This window comes from Colobus angolensis, unplaced genomic scaffold, assembly GCF_000951035.1.
Source record: "Colobus angolensis palliatus isolate OR3802 unplaced genomic scaffold, Cang.pa_1.0 Scaffold124, whole genome shotgun sequence".
Classification (NCBI taxonomy): Eukaryota; Metazoa; Chordata; class Mammalia; order Primates; family Cercopithecidae; genus Colobus; species Colobus angolensis.
In genome coordinates this window covers 8,133,582-8,146,531 of record NW_012113586.1, presented here as the reverse complement: position 1 = coordinate 8,146,531, position 12,950 = coordinate 8,133,582, and the positions used below count along the sequence as shown (strand labels likewise).

General features: G+C 38.9%; 1 protein-coding gene across 1 annotated transcript in view; it reads right to left on the bottom strand.

Annotated features, from left to right (window-relative positions):
* ST7L (suppression of tumorigenicity 7 like) overlaps positions 1-12,950 on the bottom strand; it is a 101,953-nt gene that overhangs the window by 3,589 nt on the left and 85,414 nt on the right.

Sequence of the window (12,950 nt, the reverse complement as noted above, 5' to 3'; positions counted from 1 at the left end):
ACACAGGGACTAAATGAGAACTACACTGTAAAGTTCAACAAAATGCTACATATCATTAACTACAGCTCCTTATCATTTGAGATTCTGGGCTAAGTAAGAGATATCAAATATCCTATCCAGTACTGTGATGCATTAATGTAGGCTTACAGGCCCAGAACCTGGCATAAATCAAGCCAAACCCTTAAGAAATTAGAATGTGAAAAGAAAATAATTTAAAATAGAAAATACATGCTTATTTTCCTCACTCCCAAACTTAAAACTTGACTGGTCCTATATATTCTACTTGGTATATTGAATTTTTGCAGCTAGCAGATTTATCGTATCTGAGGCCATAGTGAATAGAAGAGCTGCAAAAGAGCTTTAGAGACTACAAAACCAACTCACTAATAAATGAGGAACTTTATTCTAATTTACTACTGGGTGCTGAAGTAGCAGCCAAAGTAGGAGACAAATTCTAACTTCATGATCCCTAGTTAGGTGTCTAGCTTCCTGCATTTGCTACAGGTAAAAATGGCTACTTATGGGGCTTTTGTCATACTTCTTAACCAAACTTCCCTAACTTCTGAGGACAAAAACCATAAGGGCAATCTTGTTCTTCCAAAGCAGTTCCCTGGTGCCACTTTCAGAAACAGAGTATTGAACTGTGGATCTGACCCAGTGTGACACTGAGTGTGTGTGTGCACATTGAATAAGCCAAAATGTGTGCCATATTCTAGGTTTCTGCTTTACTTAACTGGCAAAATTTGGTGCTGGAAGGGAGGCAGCCACAAAACAGTGATAGCATTTGTTAGTATCATCTTAGTTCTCTTCTCTCCCCTAAGTAGTTTATAAAGGGTGATTTCTGAAACCCTTCACAAAAGAAAAGCTCAAGGGTTTACATTCAACTGTGACAGCACTATGAATTCATTAAGAAGCATGTTTCAGGTTGCACTATAATTTCCCTATGTAACATAAACCCATGGAATCTGACATAAGCTGATTGCTCATGCTGGTTGTTTTATTTACATTTCTGAATGGAAAGGATTTCAATACTCATAAAATATCTAACTGGCTTATTTTTCATCTCTTCTCTCAGAGAAGCTATTATAAAATAGGCATAGAGACAGAAGTCTCAACTTGTATAACTGGTTAAGCAAATCAGGGAAATGTTATTGCTCAAAATGTGATTTTTAAAAATTCAATGTGGAACTTGAGGCCAAAAAAACAGATGGTTACTCTCAATGCCATCTGAAAGATAAAGTTCAAAAAAAAAAAAAAAAAAGGTAACTATGCTCATTATCTTCAACCAAGTCCTATGGTAGTAGGTGGTACCTTCATAGGAGCTCAGTGGAACTGGGGTTTACTTACATCTTTTTTCTGGCAACCTAATGTTAGCAGACACATTTGCTAGTTTGAACAGGAATGCAGATGAATGGATGAAAGTGGGCTCCCTACCACCCAGAAATATGAATGTGCCTCCTTACCAATATGCTACATATTAGACCTCTGAATTAGAAGATGCCATCATGCAACTAACTTACTATCTGGAGATATATATTTTGTTAACCTAGGCAAAGAATAATAATTTCTGCTTATTCCAGTAGGTGTGACAAGCTCAGAGAAGTGAGTGACAAGCTAGAGAAGTAACAGTCACCAATAAAGTAAATTCCAAAGCCAGATCCCCAGTTTTCTGCCTCCAAGTTGTTCAAATAGTTTTTCTTCCTTTCTTCTACTGCAACACTGAGTTAAATCAGTATACTCTACAACTCTCTAGTATTATTATGATGTTTACATGAGTAGTTTAGAATTTAGCCTTGGGCCTGCTCTTCTACTGTGTATACTTTCATCATTTTACCATATTTACTGATTACATGCCTAATTTGTATAAATCGAAGGAGAGGTTCTGTGCCTGTTTATTTTTTGAGATGGAGTCTCGCTCTGTCATTAGGGCTGGAGTGCAGTGGCATGATCTCGAATCACTGCGGACTTCGCCTCCCGGGTTCAAGCAATTCTCCTGCCTCAGCCTCCTGAGTAGCTGGGATTACAGGTACCTGCCACCACACCAGGCTAATTTTTGTATGTTTAGTAGAGATGGGGTTTCACCACGTTGGCTACGCTGGTCTCGAACTCCTGACCACAGATGATCCACCCACCTCGGCCTCCCAAAGTATTGAGATTACAGGTGTCAGCCACTGCACTCAGCCTCTGTGCCTATTTTAAAACATATATCCCAAAGTCATATCCCCAGTGATCCAGCTAGTCGGTTACTGTAATGAGACAGCTCAATAAACATAAGAAATATTTTTTCAGTTACTTAAAGAGAAAATAATACTGGTGGTTCTCCCTGTAAAGAGGGAGAATTGTCAAAAATGCAGAATTGATCAGCGAAACCCAGCTATAAAGAAAGGGCAAAAAGAACCTTATTTTAGTGCCTTATCCCAATATCCTTTTATTTAGTTTTTTAATTAACATGATGTGTGCCTATTTTCAGAATCAGTGACTGCCAGCTGCAGCTCTTGACATTATCAAGTGAGCTCTGGAAAATTCAGGGTAGCTCTTTCCTATTCTCTTACATGCCCAAAGAACTAAGTAATTTTGGTCCTAACTCTTACTGTTCTATTCTGCTTCACTTGAAATCACATTGTTTCATATTGAAAACCAGGATGGCTATTAGTTCTTATTAATCTGTCATTATTAGGAATGAGAGGATATAAAAGAGGAATATAAAATGGGAGTATAGAGTTTTACACTCATACACTCATAATGCCATAAGACATTATGGCAATTACTCTGTGAATCTGAGGTGAGACATTTCTTAAATTTTGAATTGTGGAGCTCCCCATTTTTTGATAAATTCTATTTTATAAACATTATAATAAATACCGCTGCTTACAAAAAGATGAATTCCAGCTGCTGGGTATAAAGATGAAAGTACTCCACATCACATATATGAAAAAGAATAAAGATATCTTTCTATATGTTCTTGCTTGACCTAACCAAATAAATTCTTCTGAAAGGAAGCATATTCTATTAGTCTAGATTGACCTTTTGGGTCACTATGTCTTATGAGAGGCATGTGAAAATAACTCACCAGTCCCTTCCAGTCAAATAAATGAATATTCAAGAATGAACTAATCTACTGTGGCAACAGCTTCTACCTTATACTAACACATCTTCATGCCCATCTCTAACCCCCTTCCACTAGACTATGAGTTACTTATGAACAGGGATTATATTTTTTACTTCATAGGTACCCAATGAATTTGAAATGCAAAGACCTGTTATATGTTATAAAACAATCATTACCATATTTTAGCATGTTACAGAACAATTAAAACCATGTTTTAAAATGCTGAGACTCTTTAAAAATCTAAACTTTGAAAACAAATCAAGACAGGCCCTATTGGAGTCCTTCCATTCAATAAGCCAACATTCAAAGAAGACTCTTTTCAGGGTATCCAGGACTCTCTAAACTGCATGTTCTACTGCAGTTTTTGTTTTTTGTTTTTTAAAGGTGGTATTACAAGGAGCTAAAAGTCTTCACAGCTAGGGCTTAGCCGAATTAGAATCCCTGGGCTCCCAATAAGGGTTAAACCCCTTAAGGGATCAGAGTCTAATAAATAAAAAATATCCAGCTGAATTTTATCAGAGGGCAAAGTTTCAACTTTGCCCCAGCAACCAAGGATGAATTATGCATAAGATTAGTAAAGTGCCTTCGTCCACACCCTAGACAGAGAACATTTTTCTATCTCACTGTGACTGAAGGAAAACCAGCAATGTATTTGCCTGCCAAGAACAGCTGTGGCTGTACTCTTGATAGGAGTCTAACAACACTGTCGGATTAAAATTTAATTGTAAAGCTGCTGCTACCTGGGAGTAAAAGCATGAACTCTGGCTTCAGAAAGAAACTGGGACTCCAGCATATTGAATAAATGAAGACAAGAGCTGGCATGTTCCTAACAAAGAGTGTGAGAATGTGCTCCCTTCTCCAATTGTCCCCTAAGCTGCATCTTTCTCTCTGTGTCACACTGGTCATCTGCAAGGGTGCTTAAAGGAAGCACAGCCCTTTTCCACACTTTGAACCGTACATACACGTTTTATTTCAAGAATGCTTGAAATTACAGAGTGAGGTCAGAAAGTGATTATGTGGTCTGCATTCTCTGAATATCCTACTCTTAATTTTGTTGAGTATTATTGAATCCCAAATAATTTCTCTTCTTGAAGCTGGCTACTGTCAAGAAGGACCTAAGACAATCTTAATGTTATTACAGAACAAAGATAATTTTATGATTTCATCAAATTCAGATAGAACACCCAATTAAAACCCAATATTTTATTGAGGCCTCATGAGCATTAAGGAACACACCCAAGTTTCCTACCTATTGATACAATTACTAGAAGTACCTCTGCTACCCAAAATTCCTACTTTAGGGAAAAAACTTACAGGTTATGATATTTTAGACCAAAAGTTTATTATGTTCAGTTTATCTTTCCCCTATAATCCTTCACAAACTCGCCTTTTGATTTTGAAAGAAGACTGATATTGAAACATAAGGTGTACATTTATACTTCATATTAAAACTTTAAAAAAGTAACTTGAGAATCAAATTCCCTCTGAATCATTACAAACCAGGGCTTACTGTTTCTTTAGTATTATTGTACATTTTAAGCACTTAGAGAGGCTGAAGTCCTTTATGCAGTAACGTGAGTATGCAATGTAAATGACCAAGCGGCATTCTTTCTTAAGTAGCTAACTAGTAAGAGGAATGACATTGGAATGAACCAGTTTGAAAGAAAAGCATATGTGTGTTCTTTATTTTATTTTTTGAGATGGAGTCTTGCTCTGTTGCCAGGCTGGAGTGCAGTGGCGTGATCTTGGCTCATGGCAACCTCCACCTCCCGGGTTCAAGTGATTCTCCTGCCTCAGCCTCCCGAGTAGCTGGGACTACAGGCGTGTGCCACCACGCCCAGCTAATTTTTGTATTTTTAGTAGAGATGGGGTTTCACCATGTTAGCCAGGATGGTCTCGATCTCTTAACTCATGATCCGCTTGCCTCAGCCTCCCAACGTGCTGGGATTACAGGCGTGAACCACTGGCCATGTTCTTTATTTTTAAGTAATTAATGTATATATGTATGTATGTACCTATTTATTTAAGACAAGGTCTTGCTCTGTGTCCCAGGCTGGAATGTGGTGTTGCTATCATGGCTTACCGTAACCTCCAACTCCTGGGCTCAGACGATTCTCCTGAATAAGCCTTCCAAGTAGCTGAAACTACAGGGGTGCGCCATCATGCCTGGCTAATTTGTTTTTATTTTTACTTTTCATTTTTATGAGCTCTTGCTATGTTGCCCAGGCTGGTCTCGAATTCCTGGGTTCAAGCAATCCTCCCACATCAGTCTCCCAAAGTGCTGGGATTACAGGTGTCAGCCACCATGCACAGCTTTCATTCTTTAAAGCATTGGAGTTCATCAAACAGACTTAAACTATGAAGAGCTGTGAAGTGATATATTATTGAAATCAAAAGTATGTATCATGACTAAAAGTAATAAGCTATCTTAGCAATTGTGTAATTTTAGGCACATCACTTAACTTTGATGACTCAAACTTGACATCTATAATGTTCCCATGGTTTCAGTAAGTCTAGGTTCCAATGGCTCCAGTAAGAATAAATGAGAATATAAGTATAATCTCTTTAAAAAAATAAAGAACTGAAGTCTGAGTTACTCTTGGTTTAGAATTGTAATATATTATGTAGTCTTACTAATTCAGTTCATTTGATTGGTAGGGGAAGGGAGCCAAACTCCACCAAGAAAAAAGCCAAAAACTATTCTTCGATATTATAATTTTCTTCTGTATGCTATATGATTCTCCCAATTTAGAGGACTATGCTGGGTCTGCAAAATAGAGATGTTTTCTAAAACAAAGATCAGTGTTTCCTATTGTGGATTATAATATCACTAGGAGAATGGGTTTCAAATGAGTGATTTATATCAATATCTAAGCACAGCACTTCTAAAAACTGCTAAGCACTCCACATGTCCCAAGTGCTAATGATTAAGCAATAAATATATCAGTAGCAATTAGTGACATGATGTCCTAAACTTTAGCAATGAGATTTTCACTTCGAGGGGGAAAAAGATGATTAAACATATGTGAAACAAATTCTGGGAGAGCTTCTGTGAACCTCATACTTGACAGGCACATGTTAATGGGAACAAAAGGATGCTTTCTACAAACTTTAAAACTGAATTGAACTGTGGGGAAAGGAGATACACATGCATTAAAAAGTATATTGTTGGCCGGGTGCAGTGGCTCACACCTGTAATCCCAGCACTTTGGGAGGCCCAGGTGGGTGGATCACTTGAGTTCAGGAGTTGGAGACTAGCCTGGGCAACATGGTGAAATCCTGTCTCTACCAAAAATACAAAAATTAGTCAGGCATAGTGGTACATATTGTAGTCCCAACTACCTGGGAGGCTGAGGTGGGCATATGGTTTGAGCCAGGAAGGTGGAGATTGCAGTGAGCCCAGATCGTGCCACTGCACTCCATCCTGGGCAACAGAGGCAAACTCTGTCTCAATCATCATCATCATCATCATCATAAAATAAAAAGTACATTAAGTGGCTGGGCACAGTGGCTCAAACCTGTAATCCCAGCATTTTGGTAGGCCGATGTGGACAGATTGCTTGAGCTCAGGAGTTGGAGACCAGCAGCCTGGGCAACAAAGTGAGACCCCATCTCTATAAAAAAAATTTTAAAATTGGTCTAGCATGGAGGCACACACCTGTAGTTCCAGCTACTTGGGAGGCTGAGGTGGGAGGATCACTTGAGCCCAGGTTGCAGTGAGCCAAGATGGCACACTGCACTCCTGCCTGGGTGAGAAAGTGAGACCCTGTCCTAAAAAAAAAAAAAAAAGAAAGTACATTGTCCTAACTTTTATTATTTTCTTTCTTTCCCTCTTAGAAGAGTTCAGTGCTTAGAAAATCTGGATGAATAATAATACCAGCGATTTCACAAATTTCTTAGTTTGGTTCTTTTTGAAGGAGAAAAATAAGGATGAAACATGAGAAATACCCTTCTAGGAGGTAGAGAGCATCTTTTCTCTTGATCCAAAATCCCAGTTAGTAAAGAAAATTAAAATTGAATATGCCAGACTGCCCAAATAAAGAGTTTAGAGGCACCAACAATGGAACAAATATGTAAACATTTAAAAATTTTGACCTGTCACACAGTAGGTTTATTTTATTATCTGTATTATCTCTGGGAAACAACTCAGATTTATAACTGTGGAAATAGCATGGTTATAGAATATTTTACAGAAATCTAAGTTTAGTTACATTTCAAAATGTTTTTAAAACTGTATCAGTTCTTATGAACTAAAAAAGTCTCATAGCTTTGAAAATAATCCATTTTCAAACAAAGTGAAGAAATTTATTTTAATCATTAATTTAATTTCTGAATGTGGCCCTAGGTATTTAATAAAGAAGTATACAACTATCATGTCACAGGTTATAATAACGGAAAACTCAGAACCTTTAAAAAATCATATATTTTTCAATTGGTATACATTAATATATAGTTATAATTGTTTATTAACTCCCCCAGTTCTGAAGATCAATCTTTCTTTTCCCTGAAAAAAATGGTAAGAATAGTGGACAAATCTTCCCAAAAAAGTTTTGTTCACTTTTCAGTGAAAGACACTTGGCATTTTTATCTGCTTATTCTTTTCAAAATGTAATTTGTGAAGAAAAATTTTAATTATTTTTGAGAAGGGGCTGAAGAAACCCCAGTGAGACATTCTGTAGAGAGGTTCTTTGTTAGTGTAACATCTGACCTTCTATATCTTTGGAAATCATGCAACTTGGCTAATGTAGTCCTTAAAGAATTAATCAAGCAGATTGTAAGGCCCTAGTTACAGTGGAGCCAGCCAATTATGAGTTGCTCAGAAATTCATCATTGGCATGTCCAACCACATTTTCCCACATAAAGATTAGTAGAAGTATGTGGAAACAAAGCCCATTCCCACTGCAGCACAGCTACAATATGCGCTCAGTCAAACAGACTTCAACAAAGTTTTGCTGTACTAAAACATAATTTATTTGCGAATCTCTGATTCCTACCTTTACCTGTAACACCCTTTTCTGCCAAAACTGCAAAGACTACCCTGTTTAGTTAAAACCAAACTAGGGACTTTTTTCTTTTTTGAGATGGAGTCTCACTCTGTTACCCAGGTTGGAGAGCAGTGATGCGGTCTTGGCTCACTGCAACCTCTGCCTCCGAGGTTCAAGCAATTCTCCTGCCTCAGCCTCCCAAGTAGCTGGGATTACAGGAAAGCGCCACCAGGCCCAGCTAATTTTTTTTGTATTTTTAATAGAGACGGGGTTTCACCATGTTAGCCAGGCTGGTCTCTAACTCCTGACCTCAAGTGATCCCCAGGCCTCAGCCTCCCAAAGTGCTGAGATTACAGGCGTGAGCCACCATGCCTGGCCCCAACTCGGGACTTTTATATTTAAACACACTTTTGAATTCAAAACACTAAAGTCACATACCACAAGCCTGAGTTTATCAATAAGTTAGTGAAACCCCCAAGACCATCTTTAAGTCTTTTCACGGTTGTGATAACACCCTCCCAAGCCTTGCTAAGAACACTTTTCTTGCAAGAGAGAAATGAAAGGGGCCAGAGTAGAAGATTGGTTCTCTAAGGAGAGGGCAGTGCTGTTCTTAAATAAAGAAGCTCCTTTCAGATAAGCAGAATCAGATTCCAGTTCAGTTGGTTTGCTGGCTACCCTTACTTTGAACTCTCATATTTAATCCAGCAGGCTTCAAAGCAGGTGAGAAAATGACCTACCACTTAAAAGCAATTTTTCCTTTTTCAGGAATTCTGGCCTTAGAGAATATCAGCTCTGATATAAGCACATTCCACATCTCCAGGGATTTATGCAACACTTTTTCATTGCTCTGTGTCTAATGTCAGACTAGGTTTTCATCTCAGCCAGGAGAAAAATGAGGGGGAAAAAATCCTAACTTGCTAAAAATGAAGTCTTATTCCACATAGCCTTAAACCATGCAAAAGAAGAGGCATTAAAACCATTAACCATTCTAGTTAATTCCCTTTCATTTCTCTAAATCTGATGTACAGTGAGAATTATTTAAAATCAGTCTCCACTGCCTGGCCTCACAATAACGCAATTTTTGTAACAAATGCATTTTAAGAAATTCAAATTCAATTTGCTCTGGCATGTGAGCTATTACGGAAAGATATTAGATAAGAAAGAGACAATGGTAACAATAAAGAAATTTAGGAACATTTTAAAAAGTCTGTCTTCTGAAATACAAGTATGTCTCAAAGATTCTTCATCAATTTCTACTTTATTTGGCCATCAAATATCTGAGCTAACTGGAAATGCTAACACAGACAATTTGTAACTTACCAACAGGTTCTGTTCTACAAGGTTGTTGCTTAGAACCTGAAACAGTTCTTCACTTTCTACATTCATATACACATAATGTGCCAGAAGCATAGTAGTAACAGTGTTTGTTTTTCTTTTTTTTTTTGAGACAGGGTCTTGCTCTGTTGCCCAGGCTGTAGTGCAATAGTGAAATCTTGGCTTACTGCAGCCTCCACCTCCCAGGCTCAAGCGATCCTCCCATTTCAGCCTCCTGAATAGCTGGGACCACAGGTGCACACCACCACGCCTGGCTAACTTTTTTGTATATTTGATAGAAATGAGGTTTCACCATGTTACCCAGGCTAGTCATGATCTCCTGAGCTCAAGCAATCCACCTACTGGCATTACAAAGTGCTGGGATTACAGGTAGGAGAGCCATTGCACCTGGCCTACTAATAGTGTTTTTAAAATTATACCCAACTACCATTTATACTACAGTTTCTGCGGAAAAATGCATTTTGAGCTGACTGTTAGGACATGTCTCCTTTAAACAAGAAGGAGGTAGGGTTTCCCACTATTGTTGCACTTTGGTGATGATGATGACAATGAAGGTAGCAACAACAGCTAACACTCACCTAGTTTTTACTGTGGGTAGACATAGTCCTTCCTAACACTTGAATCTTTTAAAGTCATTTAACGCTCACCAAAACCCATGAGAGGTAGTATTATTCTCATTTTACAACTAAGGCTAGAAAAGGTTAAGTAACTTACCTGACATTGTACAGCAGTGTTTCAGGGCTAGAATTCAAAGCAAAGCAGCCTGCCTCCAGAGTCTATTTCATAACCACTCTGCAATGCTGCCTCTTTTCCACCTTGACAAGGCAGCACTATCGAGCTGTTCTAAATTCCTCTTATTGGGCGTAGAGTACAGCAAGTTTCCCCAAGTTTTAAATGTATATATAGGATCACCTGGGGATCTTGTTAAAATGCAGATTCTGATTCAGAAGGTCTGGAGTGGTGCCTGAAGTTATGCATTTTTAATGAGCTCCTGGGTGATGGTGATGCTCCTACTGCATAGAGCATACTCTATGAAGTGGCAAAGAAGTGTAATTTAAACCTCTATTTCCCTTGCTGTTTGTCTGTCTATAAAGGTGTTAACACATTGTGTTTATAAGCCGGAAACTGGCCGGGCATGGTGGCTCATGCCTGTAGTCCCAGCACTTTGGGAGGCCAAGGTGGGTTGATCACCTGAGGCCAGAAGTTCGAGACCAGCCTGGCCAACATGGCAAAATCCTATCTCTACTAAAAATACAAAAGTTAGCCAGGTGTTGTGGCACGTGCCTATAGTCCCAGCTACGCAGGAGGCTGAGGCAGGAGAACTGCTTGAACCCAGAAGGCGGAGGTTGTAGTGAGCTGAGATCACATGGTTGCACTCCAGCCTGGGTGACAGAGTGAGACTCTGTCTCAAAAAGAAAAAGAAAAAGAAAAAGAAAAAGAAAAAAAAGCTGGAAACTGCCCATACCACAGTCATTTCCCATTAACTCTTAAATGGAACCTGACTTTGGAAATCCTGCACAAATACTGGTTTGCAGGAACTTTCAGTAAATACTTAGCCTTTAGGGTTTTAAAATGTACATATAAGGGCCACAGGGATAAAAATGGGGCTCTAAAAGTTTTACCATTAGGCACATTCTTAACACTATATACCATCACCTATACAGACACCAAAATAAATGCTTGTTTATTATCCATCAACTAGAAAAGCAGTATATCAATAACTTTTGGTCTGCAAAAGAAGCTTCCACTTTAAAACATGCAATTATTCATTCTCAGTCTCTGCTAGAGGAGTGTTAAGGAACTTATGCTATGTAATCATAAAGGTTCTTCTGGTGCCATTAGTGACTGCCTAGGTAAAGGCAGACACTATATACATTAATTGTAGCTAGTACCCCATGGAAATATACTACTACAGTTGGTATAGATCTGTTTCAGATTCTAGATCTCCCTCCTTGCTCTATTTCACTTCCTTCCCACTCCACTTGCCTGAGACAAATCCAAGAATCATCTCTCCCATTGCTTGCCTGTGATCTCACATACACAGTTGTACATTTTCTTTCCAGCTATTAAATGGATGGAATTCTCTTTCTAGGCCATTTTTATTCCATGTCAGATTACAAAGTAAGGTTATTTAAGTTTGAGATGCACTCACTCAACTATTAGCACTATTGCAAATAATAGTTACGAGTGTGATCACTGAGTGTTCATTTTACACTAAAAAGAAATAGAATAGTCAGTTTCCAAACCAAATAGCTATACTCCCTGAACAACAGTGGAAAGTCATTCTTCTTGAAGTTTGACCCAGAATCAAGTGCAGACTCAGACTCCTAGGCCTACAGCCAGTGGCAACTTAACACATTATATGGCTGACCTTCAGGGAAAAAGGGAAACCACTGCTCTTACCACTGGTGCCAGAAAAAAGCCAACTAATCTTTAAGGCACAAAATAAACTATTCTTAAGGCAGAAAAAGAAACTGTGAGGAAACAAGTTAGAATGGAGGCATATAGAGAAAAATACAGAAAATACATTACCAAGTAAGGACTAGTTTTTCCATGGTTCTCAGTGTTTATATTTTTGGGAATATAATTAATCAGCATTTTCTTTTTGGGTTTTAACTCTTATTACCTGGTAGAAATGCAAAGATGTACAAGAAAGATGCATTTTTAAAAAGGCTTGGAGGCTGGGCATGGTGGCTCACGCCTGTAACCCCAACACTTTGGGAGGCCGAGGCAGGTGGATCATGAGGTCAGGAGATTGAGACCATCCTGGCTAACATGGTGGAACCCTGTCTCTACTAAAAATACAAAAAAATTAGCTGGGCATGGTGGCAGGCGCCTGTAGTCCCAGCTACTCAGGAGGCTGAGGCAGGAGAATGGCGTGAACCTGGGAGGTGGAGCTTGCAGTAAGCTGAGATCATGCCACTGCACTCCAGCCTGGGCAACTAGGCAAGACTCCATCTCAAAAAAAAAAAGAAAAAGGCTTGGAGACTTAAAGGCAATTATCTTTGCTAATTTTACTTTGAGCCAGTGACATTAACAAACAAGTTTATATAGAAGAGTAAATAGTTGCTGGGCATGGCGGCTCATGCTTGTAATCCCAGCACGTTGGGAGGCCGAGGTGGGCAGATCACTTGAGCCCAGGAGTTCAAGACCAGCCTGGGAACATGGCAAAACCCTGCCTCTACAAAAAATACAAACATTAGCTAGGCATGGTGGCATATGCCTATAGTCCCAGCTACTCGGGGGGCTGAAGCAGGAGGACTGTTGAACGCAGGAGGCAGAGGCGGCAGTGAGCTGAGATCGTACCACTACACTCCAGCCTGGATGACAGAGTGAAACCTTATCTCAAAAAAAAAAAAAAAAAAAAAGACAAAAGTGATGGGTTACTCGCTCTAATATCAGTCCTTAAGTGTGAACTCGTTCAGTAATTGGGGAAGCAGTTCAAAACTAAAGGGTAAAAATGAAAATAAAGATCTACACATGGTTCTATATCCAAGTCTGGGGAAGGTCAGTAAGAACAA